Raw genomic sequence first — 15465 nt, forward strand, 5'->3', positions numbered from 1 at the left:
CTTGCAATTTCATAGACTCAGAGTGTAAATTAAATGTAGCATTTTTGGAAGACAATGCATTTCATATTTGATGCGTAACAATATCTTTTCCCAGCAATTCCGTTTTTAGAAAAAAATTCTAAAAATATTATAATATAGTAATATACTATTATAACATAAATAAATATTTACATCATACCCTAAAAATGTCCTACAGACATTTATATCATACCCCAAAAAGATAGTTCTTTGCAATGTTTGTGATGGCAAGTAAATTATAAGCCACTATGATGGTTAATTTTGCATCAACTTGGCTAGACTATGGTACCCAGTTTTTGGTTAAACACCAATCTAGATGTTGCTGTGAAAATATTTTTTACATGTGATTAAATTTAAATCAGTAGGCTTTGAGTAAGTAGATTACCCTCCATAATGTGGGTGGGTCTCACAATCAGCTGAAGGAAGGCCTTAAGAGAACAGCCTGGAAAAAGAAATTCCATTCCAGACTACCTTCACCCAAGACTGCACTGAAATATCACCTCTTCCTTGGGTCTCCAGCCTGCAGCATTGCTCTGCAGTGTTCAGATGTACCAGTCCCCACAATCACATGAAGTAATTTCTTAAAAGAAATAAAGTGCTTTCCTCTCCTTTCTCTCTCTCTCTCTCTCTCTGTCTCTGTATGTTTCTCAATAGATAGATAAATAGATACACAGATAGATAGATACATAGATATATAGATGATAGATAGATAGATAGATAGATAGATAGATAGATGATAGATAGATAGATAGATAGACAGACAAGGATATGGAGATACAGGTATATATAGATACATAGATATGTAAACATACACACACTCTATTGGTTTTGTTTCTCTGGAGAAACCCTACTAATAAAACCACCTAAAAGAAAATGAACAACAAAATGTTTGGGTAAATTATCACATATTTCCCACCCAAACTCCTTACCACTACTATACTGTTATCGAAAGATAATGAGGCAGATCTTTATATATTAAGACAGAAAACAAGTCACGAAGAACTTTCTGATGCACAGTACCACTGATATTTTTAAATTCATTCATGTATATGTGTAGGTATGTATAATTTGATAACAATTATCTCTGAATAAGCGGATGTAACATTGTCTTTTGTCTTATTTCATTTTGAATTATTTTCAATGACTATTGTTTTGTAAAATAATAATAAAACCACTTTTAGAAGTACAAAGTATTTCCTATCTGTTCTCACAAACCTCTTCCTTGCCAATTTTCTTTTACTGGTATAGTGATCACCCTTCTCTCTTCATTTGCCTTGACAACATATAACCATATTCCAGGAATTCAGATAGTCACTCACCTTTTCTCAGAAGACTTTTCTGATTCATCCTTTTCAAGTAGAATTGCTTACTACTTTGTCTGAGTCACCAATGAACCCTGAAAAAAATATATTCAAAGTCATATGTATGTATATATATATAAGTATATATTGGTTTTTGAGCTATTTCTGTCTTCTAGATTTTTATTTCTGTGATGATTTATTCACTCAACAAGTGCATGGCTAGTGTATGTCAGTCACTCTTCTAGGTACTGGAGATAGAGCCGTTAACAAAACCTCGAAAATCTGTATCCTCATGTATTTTTTCTTGTACTAGAGGAGAGTGGCAATAAATAAAACAAATAAGAACTATGCATTTAATCTGGAGTCTCCTGTCTTCAGGCTCTTCCACCTACTCCTCCTCTTAACTGCGTTCATCTCCATCCCAAGACTCTTCTGCTCATTTTCAAAATTTTATTTCCTGGATCACTGTCACCCTCCTCAACATTACTCAGATCATCACAGTTCTTCCCGTACCCTAACATTGTAGTTCCTCAACCTCCCTCCCTTTATCTCCTATCCTCCGAGGTCAGATCCTCTTCCCTCTAGGCTACCCTTATTAATAATAACAGTAGTACCTCACAACTTATTTTTGTACCTTCAACTACCCAAACATCACTTCCCATTTTTCTAGTTTAGTCAAAGCAGTTCCATATTCTAATAAATCTTTGGCTCCACTGGAACCTAGGCCACATTGATTCTACCAACTTTTATTGTCCCTTAAGCTCCTTATGACCTCACTTCCTTCCTTAACCGGTTATAACCTTCTGCATACACTGTCAATGTCTTTGCTCCCCTCTCTCTTGTTGACATACTTGCTTGAGTAAGACAATAGCCTAGTTAAAGCCAAGCATAAACCTATTACAGGCCAGTATCTCCAGAACTGAAAGTATCTGAGGACAAAAAAAAACAAAAACAAAAACTAAAAACAAAACAGTGCTGACTATTCTCACTTTAATATTAGTATCAAAACCTCAAGTGGTCCTTAATACTGCCTGGATAAATTGTATTTTCCTCTCTCATTCTTCCACTTTTCTAAATGACTATTCCATACTTTTTCCTTTCACTTCTCCAGTAGTGCTGTTCCCTTCTCATTATTAGCTCTGACCTTAGTTCAAATTTTACAAAGAACAAATTGAGTCAGAGGAGATTTTACAAAACCTTCCACCCACACATCCATACACATCCATACATCTGTGACTGCATAGTTTATCATCTATTTATATGGGGGGACCATTTATGATCTAATGCAACCACCGCACTTCTACACTAGGTTTCATTTCCTTTTGCATAGTCAAGAGCATTGCACCAGAAATTCCTCTTTTACTGCATCTCCAATTTCCTCTTTATTGCTTGATCATGTCCATCAATATAAAAACATGATATTTATATTCCCATCTTAATTAAAAACCCATTCTCAACTCTACCTTAGCTTCTGCTATTGTCCCTTTGCTCTTTTTTATTATAGCAAACGTCTCATGAAAGATATCTATACTTATTTTTTTCTAATCTTCTTCTCCTACTGTTTCTTAAGCCCATTCCAATGGTAGGTGTGCCTCACCCCTCCAACAAAACTACTCCTTTAAATGTGATCAATATTACTCATTTTGCAAAATCCAAAGATTGACTCTCATTCTCATATTGGACTGAGTAGCAGCATCTGACCCAGTTGATCATTTGCTCTTCTTTGGTACGCTTTCTTCTCTGACCCTCTCGGAACCCAAAGTCGCCTCATTTTCTTCCTGTGTGTTGGGTGAACCTTCTTATCCTCCTCCACTGCTTACTCCATTTTATCGTATCTCTAAACATTAACATCTGAAGGTACAGTCTCAGGTTCTCTCACGTATTCTTCAGATAATTTCATGTCTTGAATACCATCTACCAAATATACCAAATATCCATGTCTATCACATCTCTCCCTACAACTTCACAGTAAAATGATTAAATGTCTACTTGACACCGCCACATGGATAGCAAAGAGGCATCTCAATTTTCACAAGTCCTAAATCAAAGTGCTGGTAACAGGTAATCACTCTGTGGCAACAGAGAGCATAGACTGGGAATATGAATGGGCTGTATCTCCAGCTGAAAATTGAAGCTGTGGCCAAGGTGTAATGTAAGATGCTAAGAAAAATAAATAAATTTTTAAAAAGATCTACTATACTCAAATTACTAGATTGGAGACTGGAATTAAATTCCTGCTGCGATAATTCAAATACAAACCACCATGCAAACATGAGCAAGCCCCTATTGGAGCAGCTCTTTGTAAATGCTGTCCAGTGCTTTCAGTAAGTTATAGATCCTGTGCTGTGTTAATGCAAACATAGCAGATGGCTATGCAAATGAATTGCATATACTAAATCTTAGCAGTAAGTGTAATTAATTATGAACTTATGAGTTGGAATAGTTTCAAGATGCTTTCTTCATAAAGACAGTTTAAAAGGAAAGCTCAGACATTCCAGTTAAATCAAAGTTGTAGTAGGCTAAGGGGAATTTTGAAGAGTAAGCAAAGTTTCTTAAGGTATTTTATTTATTATGGCTGTAAAAGTAAAAATTTTGACATATTTTCCTGAATCTAAGCCATATTCAAATCCCAAAAGGACAGGCAAATACCTCAAACATTCTCACAGTACAATAGGATAATTGCGTAATTGTTTATCTTTAGAACTTGTTTATGAGCATCACATAGTCATCAAAACCTGGAAAGGCCTAACTTAGTTCAAATTCCCTATAGCATTTAATTATTAGGGGATATAAAATTAGAACTACAGATTAGCACACTAACTTGGGTTTCCACAGTAACAGAATTTTTAAATCCTTGTCTTTATTTTCATGCATTTGTTTGCTGTTTGTTTGAAGCAAAATGAAATTTCAGAGGCTACTAAATAAAGGATTCAGCACAGCTGAATTCTGGCCCTATCTTCGCCACTGTCAGAGTGATTCATAGGAGTCCCTTAGCCTCCCTGGATGTCAGTTTTTATGTCTCTAAAATTATGAAGTTAGATAACAGTTTAATAAAGGACAATGCTTTAAAAATGTATTATTTACATAGCTAATATCCTTTTTAACTGCGGTATTATGTAAACGATTATATAAACTAATTTTTCTTGTTACTTGCATATTATTTGATCTGGACTAACATTCAAGGAGGCAATGTATCTTCACTTTCAAGATATAGCCAAGTTATAATAGTAGGGTATTATCATATTAAAAGAGACAAAAAACTGTGACAGTTCAAAAAATTTAACAACTAGCAAGTATTAGAAACTAGAACAAATAGGATGATATGCCATTTTAAAAGGTAAACAATGAATTTTCCACATATGAGTCATCAGCGTCAGAATTTCTATGCACCGTAGACATAAAATTTTTATTTGAGCACTTTTAAATTGAAATATAAGCAATTTCTATTTTTCACCTTAGGAAAAATGCACAAAATACATTTTATTAGCATTAAATCTGTCTTTTTTTAATGTTCAGTGACATTAATTGTTGATGTGTCCATTATTTTGCCTTTCCTGAACAATACATAGCAAAAAGACAAGATAATTATACTCTCTCTTTGTGGTTAGGAAACGTGCACTTTTGTCTTAGTATCAGATTCAAGCCTGCTTCCACTTAAAATCATTGGATGAAGTAATTAAAAAATAAAGAAGAGATTAAAGTTAAGTCAAGAGTATATTAAGGGACTTCCTAAGTGGAGCAGTGGTTAAGAATCCACCTGCCAATGCAGGGAACACAGGTTCAATCCCTGCTCCAGGAAGATCCCACATGCCGCAGAGCAGCTAAGCCCGTGCGCCACAACTATTAAGCCTGCTTTCTAGAGCCCGTGTGCCACAGCTACTGAAGCCCACGCACCTAGATCCCATGCTCCCCAACAGAAGAGGCCACTGCAATGAGGAGCCCACACACCACAACAAAGAGTAGCCCTCAACCCCCGCAACTAGAGAAAGGCCATGTGCAGCAACGAAGACCCAATGCAGCCAATAAATAACTAAATTTATTTAAAAATTTAAAAAAAAAAGAGTAAATTAAGTTTATGGGACTTCCCTTGTTGTGCAGTGGTTGAGAATCTGCCTGCCAGTGCAGGGGACATGGGTTTGATCCCTGGTCCAGGAAGATCCCACATGCCGTGGAGCAACTAAACACATGCACCACAACTACTGAGCCCAGGCACCTCAGCTTCTGAAGCCTGCCCACTCTAGGGCCCGTGTGCCACAACTACTAAGACTGTGTGCTGCAACTACTGAAGCCCATGCACCTAGAGCTAGTGTTCTGCAACGAGAACCCACTGCAATGAGAAGCCCACACACTGCAATGAAGAGTAGCCCCCGCTTGCTGCAACTAGAGAGCCCCCCCCCCAAAAAGAGTAAATTAAGTTTTAACACTGAAAAATAACATGTAGAAGAGAAGACAAAAGGAAAATGCAGTGAGAAAATGATTAGAAATATAAGAGGTATAAGATGCAGACAAAGAGAAAGAGACCGTGAGGGTGAGAAGCAATGGAAGGCAGAAGAATGCAGCGAGAAAAGACTGAATAAATGTGGTAAAATAGGAAAAGTGTCTTTTGAAAGTGTCAAACATGACTTCTCTGACAGTTCATTACAGTTTTAAAGCGTTATAGAGCTGCCATGTATGGCTGTGTTTTGCTGAAAGCCTTACTTTTGGTTTCAAGGTTTGTTGGATTTGCTGGCAAAAAAACTACTCTACACTCAGTTAAACAAGAATGTAGAGAGAGTTTATTGAATTAACAAAATTACAGTATACTAATTAAGAACAGAATGTATAACTACATAAGAAAGAATAGTAAAGACAGAGGTTTGTACATCACCAAATTGGGGAAGCACCTACATCCAGATGTAAGCAGTGCTGGGAGGTCCCATGAACAGCAACTGGAGTCCCAGTTGGGAAGGTCCCAGGCAGTGTGTACACCCCAGGGGGTGAGACTTCAGTTTGCTACTCAAAGGAGCCCTGCTTTTAGCACCAAGCCTGGTGCTAAACTTTGTTATCAACCTGTGCGCAAGTTTGCAGCTCTGGTTATTGTTGTAAATGTCTTGGTCTTAACTCGTACGTCTTGGAATGTTCTTGATCCCTGGGGCCTGGCCAGACCCTCAAGGTACAAGAAGTTCCATGACGTACTCTCTATCTTATCTGTTTACCATGTGTGCTGGCACCAGCCCTGCTGGCCTGGGTGTAGTCAGCAGTTTGGCATGCAGCCAGCTTCAGCGTTGTCCAGTCAGAGAGGCCTAGTGATGCCTCTGAAGCCTGAACAAGACTACTCTACTAGCTTCTCCAACAGTCTGTGAATTCCTAAATACTGTGGTTTTTTTGGTTTTTGTTTTGGCTGTGTTGGGTCTTTGTTGCTGCACACGGGCCTTCTCCAGTTGTAGCAAGCGGAGGCTACTCTTCTTTGTGATGCACAGGCTTCTCATTGCGGCGGCTTCTTTTGTTGTGGAGCACAGGCTCTAGGTGTGCAGACTTCAGTAGTTGCAGCATGGGGGCTCAGAAGTTGTGGCTCACGGACCAGAGTTAGTTGCTCTGTGGCATGTGGGGTCTTCCCAGCCCAGGAATCCAACCCATGTCCCCTGCATTGGCAGGCATATTCTTAACCACTGTACCAACAGGGAAGTGCCCTAAATGTTGTTTCATGGAAGTCTAGACCCATTGGTGAGTAGTTCTCCAAAATAAAGTTCATATTTGCTAATACGTATTTTTAGTTTTTGGCTCAATTCTGGGAGAAATTTTTAAGTGAATGAAATTTTTGCTCAAAGGCAGATTTTTGCTACTCCTACTAGAATTAACTGGAAGAATTGACAGAGATGATTAAACTTAATGTTGTATATTAAGTTACAACATTACTATAGAATGATCCAAAATCACAATCAGTATAGAAATGCAAAACCTGAACTATTTTGCACAGATCCTAAAGGAAACAAAAGTCACTTTGTTTTAGGCAAAAGTATGTGAGTGCAAGTAACCATTAACTGCTTCCAAGGTCTTTTAAGGAGAAATGATGTGGCTTTCAAATGTGTCGCGTAACTTATTTTGTAACTTAGTGCCAGTGCATTAATGAAATTTAAAGTTTAACCTTTGTCTTTCCACAATTGCAATACCTTCTAAGGAGTTTAATGGAAATACATACTCAGAGATATAGGGAAGCTGATTTTATCCATGCCGGTCTCTAGACAACGTTAAGTAAGTAATTTTCCTATAGAAGAGGCTGTGATAAGAATAACGATAAATACTGATGATCATGTAGGAAAGTCTGCAGTTCTAAATTAGATACAGACAATTGCCTAAAAATATTAGTTACATATTCTAAAATATATTATTTGATATTGAATGGGTAAATATCTGTAAAGTGCTTAGAAGTATATGAAGCATATAGTAAGTCCTATATGTTTATTACCTACTTAGTAGTCCACTTCCATTTCATACTCAACACACCGAAAGGAGAATTCACAAATTTCCCCTATATATCTAATTTCTCACTTTGTTAAATACAATCACATTCTTCCACTTCTTTAAATAAAAATCCCAAATGCATTTTATACTTCTCTCTCTCCTGCTTATATCTATCCAGGCAACAAAACTTTATACCTTTACTTTGAATCGATTCATGTTGTCTTTATACCTTTCTGTAATAGTTAGAACAATTCACTGGGCTGTAATGACTCCACTTTTATAGTTTATCCATAATGTACATTGCTGCTATATTATTCTTCCCAAAATAGTGTTTGGTCTTGCTACTTGCCTGTTTAATAACTCAAAATGGATTACTGTAATTTACTAAATGTATTCCAATCATTTCATCCTGACCTCATCAGCCCATGATTAAACATAGATACTCACTTCTTTTCCTCCTTCCACTCCCCTATACTAACCACCTAAGATTAACCATACAGGTATTCTGAAAATTTTGACAACACATCATTATTCACAGAATATCTTATTTTCATCAATCTTGTTGTTACCTAGATTTGTATTAGACAAAAATGCATCATGTTCTAGATTTAAGCTGCTCAAAGATTACATAATATAATCACGGTTAACTATCTCCACACACAAGACATTACATTTTGCACATGATAATAAATATCTTGTTTTTCGGAGCCCTAGTGTAAGAATCTAATGTCTAAAAAAGCTATGAAGTGGTTCTTTTCAGGTTCTCACAATTAAAATTTAAAGTGGGAAGGGCACTGTGGAAGGGTGTGGTAAAATTCTTATTTTTTGTGAGAGCCAGTCTTGTGTTATTAGGATGGGAGAAAGAACTAGAACAACATTTCAGAGACTGTAAAAGAAACAGAAACATGATTACACTTTTGAAAAGTTACAATAATTTAACTAAATTGATATTGAAACATGTCAAGTTTTAAATTTTTCAATAGAACATTATAGTCATGTCAAAATAAAATAAAATAAAAATAGAACCAAAGTGTTTTACGTAGAGTTGAAGAGAAGCTGCCTATGATTCCAAGTTGGAGCAACGATGAGACTCTAGCAAATAATGTGATTCAGTATTAAGAACAGTACCATTCAGATTCTTCTGTGTGTATGTGTAAGTTCCTTTCTCTCTCAAAGCCCACCTTCATATGACCTCGTCTAATTAATAAAATTAAGACATAATGTATTGTGTTTATTTCCCATGAAAAAATAAACCATCAGAATAACTGCCTGAATGATTTTTACTTTGACTACAATATATAACACTGAAGTATTTTGTCTTTCACAAACATTTTTTATTTACTTTCTGATACATATAAAATCTCTTGAGTGCTAATAATAAGAGATCTATGGTATAATTAGCTTGAAAATGCCTATGACACATATGAATATTTTGACCATCTTATTTACATTTAAAAAGAATGTGTTTGCCAATTATTGAGGGGTATCAAAATGTTCCTAAATAATTTTATGCATAGATTTGTTTATGGAGTCAGTTACATAAAACATAAAGGTATATATGTTTTCTGTTAAAAAATGAATTATGAACTTAAAAAATTATCCTGGCTGCAAAAGTATAGGACATACCACATTCACACACACACAGGCCTCTTGAAGCAGAGTGACTCATTTAGGATTTTCACAAGTTAGAGTGTATGAAACAAACTTTATAGAAACATAGTCCATTGAGTTTTAAATATTCTCATTTCTGACCATTACGTTTGCTTCCTGTTATATTCCCAAGCTATATTTATATGCATTATATTAGAACTAATTAAAGACTTTGATGTTAAGACAATTGATAAATTTCTTAGTTAAGCTTAAGTTGATCTTCCCATTTTCCTAGATATCATTTACTTCATTTATGAAATATCTTATTTACCAATTAAAGACTGAGATGTTACTGTTGTAGATTTTTCCATAGAGTCTTCTACGTTCCCTCTCATCATTTTTTTTCCTGTTTTAGTCAGATCAGTCTGCCATAATAATGTACCAGAGACTGCGTGGATTAAACAGGAGAAATTTATTTTCTTGCAACTAAGGAGGCTAGAAATCCAAGATCAAAGGGCCAGCAGGTTTGCTCTCATGTGAGACTTCTCCTTCCAGACTTGCAGATGGCCACCTTCTCACTGTGACCTTTCTTCTGTGTCCATGAAGAGAAAGAGAGATCTTTGGGGTCTCTTCCTCTTCTTATAAGTATACCAGTCCTATCTGACTAGAGCCCCAAACCTCATGATTTAACTTAATCTTATTTACTTCATTAAAGTCCCTACCTCAAAGTACAGTCACCAAGTTATTGGGACTTAGTGCTTCATCATTTGAATTTTGACGGCACACAATTCAGTCAATAAAAATCCCCAGTGATAATTTTTTTTGCATTTTCATTACTCTTTGTCTTAAAGTATCTTAGAGCTTCAATCTAATGTTTTTAGATTAAAAATCATATCAAAACATAAAACATACAAATTATAAATAACATTGGGCTAAGTTCAGTAAGTATCTGGAGTATATCTACTTCCAAGGGTAAAAGATAAAACTTACGAAGTCACTTTATACTTTACAACTTCAACAAATGTTATCGTTGGAGATATCAATCTGTTCATAAAAGTTTCAAAAAATATCATAAAAGTGATGGTTCTTCCTCATCAAATATCGTGAAATTCTGAAAGAACTCTGACACTATATTTCCTGTTTCCTAAAGATAAATACTCCAAACAAATATATAGTGCACATAAAATATACTGACTCAATGGAAAGAAAATATTTATTTACAGATTTGTGTTCGACAGTCCTCAAGGAACTGAGAAAATTAAATTTTGTATTTTAACTTGTCGTGTGAAGCATTTCAAAACCTTTAGACAAAATGTAATGTGTATACACATATATTTACGAAATATATGTATATATACACCCCCAAAAATAAATGTATTCCAAGTAATTATATGACCTTGGAGAAAGTTTTAAATTTGCTACAAGTAGATTTTCTCATTTACAAAAAGGAATTTGTATCACATTTGCAATTTTATGGTGACTTGTTTGATCTCAGTGTGGTCATCTTGCCTTTTTTAAGACTTGCAAGTTATTTCCATAGATTAATATTTTTGGCTTGTATCGCCAGTGCTTTTGAAAGTATGGAGAACATCTTATCCAATCAATTGTTAATCCACAGTATTCCAAGGTATTCTTTAAAATGTATGTATCTATTCTTCAGAGTCGAGAATAAATAGGATCATTTGAGTACTCCTTATTTAAAATGAGGAACTTAATAAGGGTTGTTTTTCTCAAACTAATTCACTTATCCTCCCACACACATCTTGATCTACTTAAAAAATGTTATCCAAGAATTTTGGTATGCTTTTTTATTGTTAATCTAAAATCTCATTAATTTTATCACATAATTATTTTATTATAGCAAATATTAACAGCAAAACTCTGACATTTACTATCTGCACAAATATATGAGTGTATTTGTGTATACATATATTACATATGTAATAGATATATCTACATATACCTTTAGCCTTTACAAGATTTCCATGGATTATGTGTTTTTATAATTACTATGCTCATTTTGTGTATGCGGAAACAGGTTCAAAATCTAAAATAATGTTTCCAATACTACTTAAGTAAAAACAGTAAAATAGGCAATTAAATTATATCAATCTGGCTCCAGAGCCAAAGTGTACCCTTCTTGAAACCTATCTCACATCCTCGCTACCTACATTTTTCCTTGAGTTGTTGCAGCAAGGAGCTATGTGCAGGAGTGACATGATAACACCCAGCCATACCTGCACAAGGCACGTCTTACTTTCTGATCCAAGGATTCGCTGCCGCTAATATTAGGAAGCCAATGGGAATCTATTCCAACAATCTAATGAATGTGTAAAGTAAGTGACATGAATGAGAGCAATATGCTAAGGAATGGGAGGGAGAAATCAGGAACACTTTTTAAGGTAACCACACTACCCATGAAGCAGTATAGCGTTATTTGCTAATGGACTCAGATTAGTTACAAGTATGTGTTTTAGGATCTAGGACAATCGCTAGAATTTTTTTAAAGTAAATATAATCAATATGGTAAGAGATGAGATAAAATGAAATCAAATAAAATTAAAACCATAGAAAGCAGAAAGAGAGGGGTTCAAAAACAAAGAATAAATGCAACCTAGAAAACAGTTACAAATAATATTTTAGGTAATTAGGCAGTGGATTATGGAGTCCATTGTGGCTCAGAGTGTCATGTTTAGCAAGCTTGATTTTCATCCACAGTACTGCAAATAAAAAGGTGCTACAACTCACTGCTGCCTTTTAAATTAAAGGTAAGTAAAATCAGTTTCCTGATCATAATTTACATAGGATAATTAATGGTAGATGTCAGATAAAAAATCCATTTTAGCATTGTTGTCCTTTGTTTTAAATAAGCTTTATTTTTTAAAACAACTTTAGGTACACAGCAAAATTAAATGGAAATTACAGAGAATTCCAACATCTCCCTTCCCCCACACATGCAAAATCCTCCCCCCAGTATAAACATCCTACATCAGAGTGCTAAAATTAGTGAACTTACATTGGAAAATCACTTCATTATTAGCCCAAATCCATAGTTTACATTTGGGTTCCTTTTTGGTATACTCTATGGGTTTTCCAAATATATAATTACATGTGCCCACAATTATAGTGTCATACAGACTAGTTTCACTGACCTAAAAGTACTTAGTGCTCTGTCTAGTGATTTCTCCCTGTTCCTGATTGTTTTAAAATTCTTTAAAGAAATAAGAGTTAACATCAATTATTCTCAAACTCTTGCAAAAATTAAAAGGATGGGAACACTTCCAAACTCATTTTACTGTTAAAACAAAACCAGACAAGGACACTATAAGAAATGAAAATCACTGGTCATTATCCCTGAATAACATAGATGTAAAAATCCTCACCAAAATACTAGCAAATTGAATTCAAGTGCATTAAAAAGATTGTATAACATGATCAAGTGGGACTTATCACTGGAATGCAAGGATGGTCCAATATATGCAGATCAATCAATGTGATATACCACATTAATGGAATAAAGGGTAAAAATCATACAATCATTTCAATAGATGCAGAAAAAGCATTTGACAAAATTCAACATTCTTTCATGATAAAAACTCTCAACAAATTAGATATAGAAGGAATGTACCTTAACAATATAAAGACTATATATGATATGCCCACAACTAACATCATACTCAGTGGTGAAAAGCTGAATGTCTTCCCTAAGATCAGGTACAAGACAAGGATATCCACTCTTTTCTATTCATCATAGTACTTTAAGTTCTAGCCATAATACTTAAGCAAGAACAAGAAATAAAATGCATCCCAATTGGAAAGGAAGAAGTAAAACAACTGTTTTGAGGATGACATGATTTTATATATTGAAAACTCTAAAGACACCACCAAAAGACTATTAGAAATAATAAAAGAATAGAGTAAAACTGCAGGTTATAAAATAATACACAAAAATATGTTACATTTCTGTACACTAACAATGAGCTAGCCGAAAGAGAAATTAAGAAAATTATCCCATTTATAATCACAATAAGAATAAAATAAATACCTAGGAATAAATTTAACCAAGGAGGTGAAAGACCTGTACACTGAAAACTGAAAGATACATGTAAAAGAAACTGAAGAAAACACAAATAAATGAAAAGATATTCTATGCCCATGAAATGGAAGGATTAACATTGTTAAAATGTCCATATTACCTAACCTACAGATTCAATGCAATCCTTATCAAAATACTAAAGACATTTTTCACAGAAATACAACAAAAATTAGAAAATATATATAGAACCACAAAATACCCTTAATAGCCAAAGCAATCTTAAGAAAAAAAGAATAAAGTTGGATGTATCACACTCCCTGATTTCAAACTATATTACTATGCTACAGTAATCAAAACATTCATGGTATTGGCAGAGAAATAAATATATAGATAAATGGAGCAAAACCGAGAGCCCAGAAATAAAGCCACAAATATATGGGCAATTAATTTATGACAAAGGAGCAAGGGACATATAATAGAGAAAGGACAGTCTCTTCAATAAACGATGTTGGAAAAACTGGACAGACACATGCAAAAATAAATAAATAAATAAATAAATCTAGACACTCTTACATCATACACAAAAATCAGCTCAAAATGGATTAAAGCCTTGAATGTAAGACCAGAAACCATAAAACTCCTGGAAGAAAATGTAGGCAGTGCACTCCTTGACATCAGTCTTAGAAATATCTTCCTTGGTAATTCTCCTGTTGCAAAGGAAACAAGAGCAAAACTAAGCAAGTGGGACCACATCAAACTAAGAAGTTCCTGCACTGCAAAGGAAACCTACAAAATGATAACCTACCAAATGGGAGAAGATATTTGCAAATCATATATCTGATAAAGGTTTAATATCCAAAATATATAAAGAGCTCATGTAATTCAACAACAACAACAACAAATAACCTGATTTAAAAATGGGCAGAGAGCCTGAACAGACATTTTTCCATAGAAGACATACAAGTAGCTAGAAGGCACGTGAAGAGATATTCAACATCACTAATTTATTAGGGAGATGAAAAATCAGAACCATGAGATATAGCCTCATGCTTGTTTGAACGGCTATTATAAAAAAGGCAAGAAATAGAGGTGCTGGAAAGGATGTGGAGAAAAGGGAACCCGTGTACACTGTTAGTGAGAATGTAAATTTATGCAGCCACTATGAAAAATAGTATGGCGATTTCTCAAAAAATTAAGAATAGAACTACCATATGATGTATCAATTCCACTCCTGGGTATTTATTCAAAGAATACAAAAACACTAATTTGAAAAGGTATATATATGCACCTCTATGTTCATCACAGCACTATTTACAAGAGTCAAGATATGAAAACAACTTAAGTGCCCACTGATGAATAAGTGAACAAAGAATATACAATCCTACTCAGCCATAAAAAGATGAAATTTTGTCATTTGCCACAACATAGACGGACCTGGAAGGTATTATGCTAAGTGAAATAAGGCAAATGAAGAAAGACAAATATAGTGTTATTTCACTTACATGTAGAATATATAAAACAAACTAATGAACAAACAAAATAATTGAACAAATCAAACCAAACAGAAACAAGCATGTTGCTACAGAAACCAGAGTAGTGATTACCAGAGGGAAAAGAGCATGGGGTATAGTGAAATAGGGTGTCAACTATATGGTGACAGATGGAAACTAAAGTTTTGGTGGTAAGCACAGTGTGGTGTATACAGAACTAGAAATATAATGTTGTATATATGAAACATATAATGTTATAAACCAATGTTGCCTCAATAATAAATAAATAACACTGAAAGAAGAACAAAATGGAAGAAAATGTGATACATGTACACAGTGGAATATTATTGAACCATAGAAAGGAAGGGAATCCTGCCATTTGTGACAACCTGATTGAACATGGAGGGCATTATGTGAAGTGAAATAAGCCAGACAAAGACAAATACTGTAAGGAATCACTTATATGTGGAATCTTAAAAAAAAAGAAAAAAGTTGATTTTATAGAAGCAAAATAGAAAGGTGGTTGTCAGAGGCTGGTGTAAGGGGAAATGGAGATATAGGTCAGAGGGTACAAACTTCCAGTTATAAG

Source organism: Hippopotamus amphibius, chromosome 3, assembly GCF_030028045.1.
Source record: "Hippopotamus amphibius kiboko isolate mHipAmp2 chromosome 3, mHipAmp2.hap2, whole genome shotgun sequence".
Lineage (NCBI taxonomy): Eukaryota > Metazoa > Chordata > Mammalia > Artiodactyla > Hippopotamidae > Hippopotamus > Hippopotamus amphibius.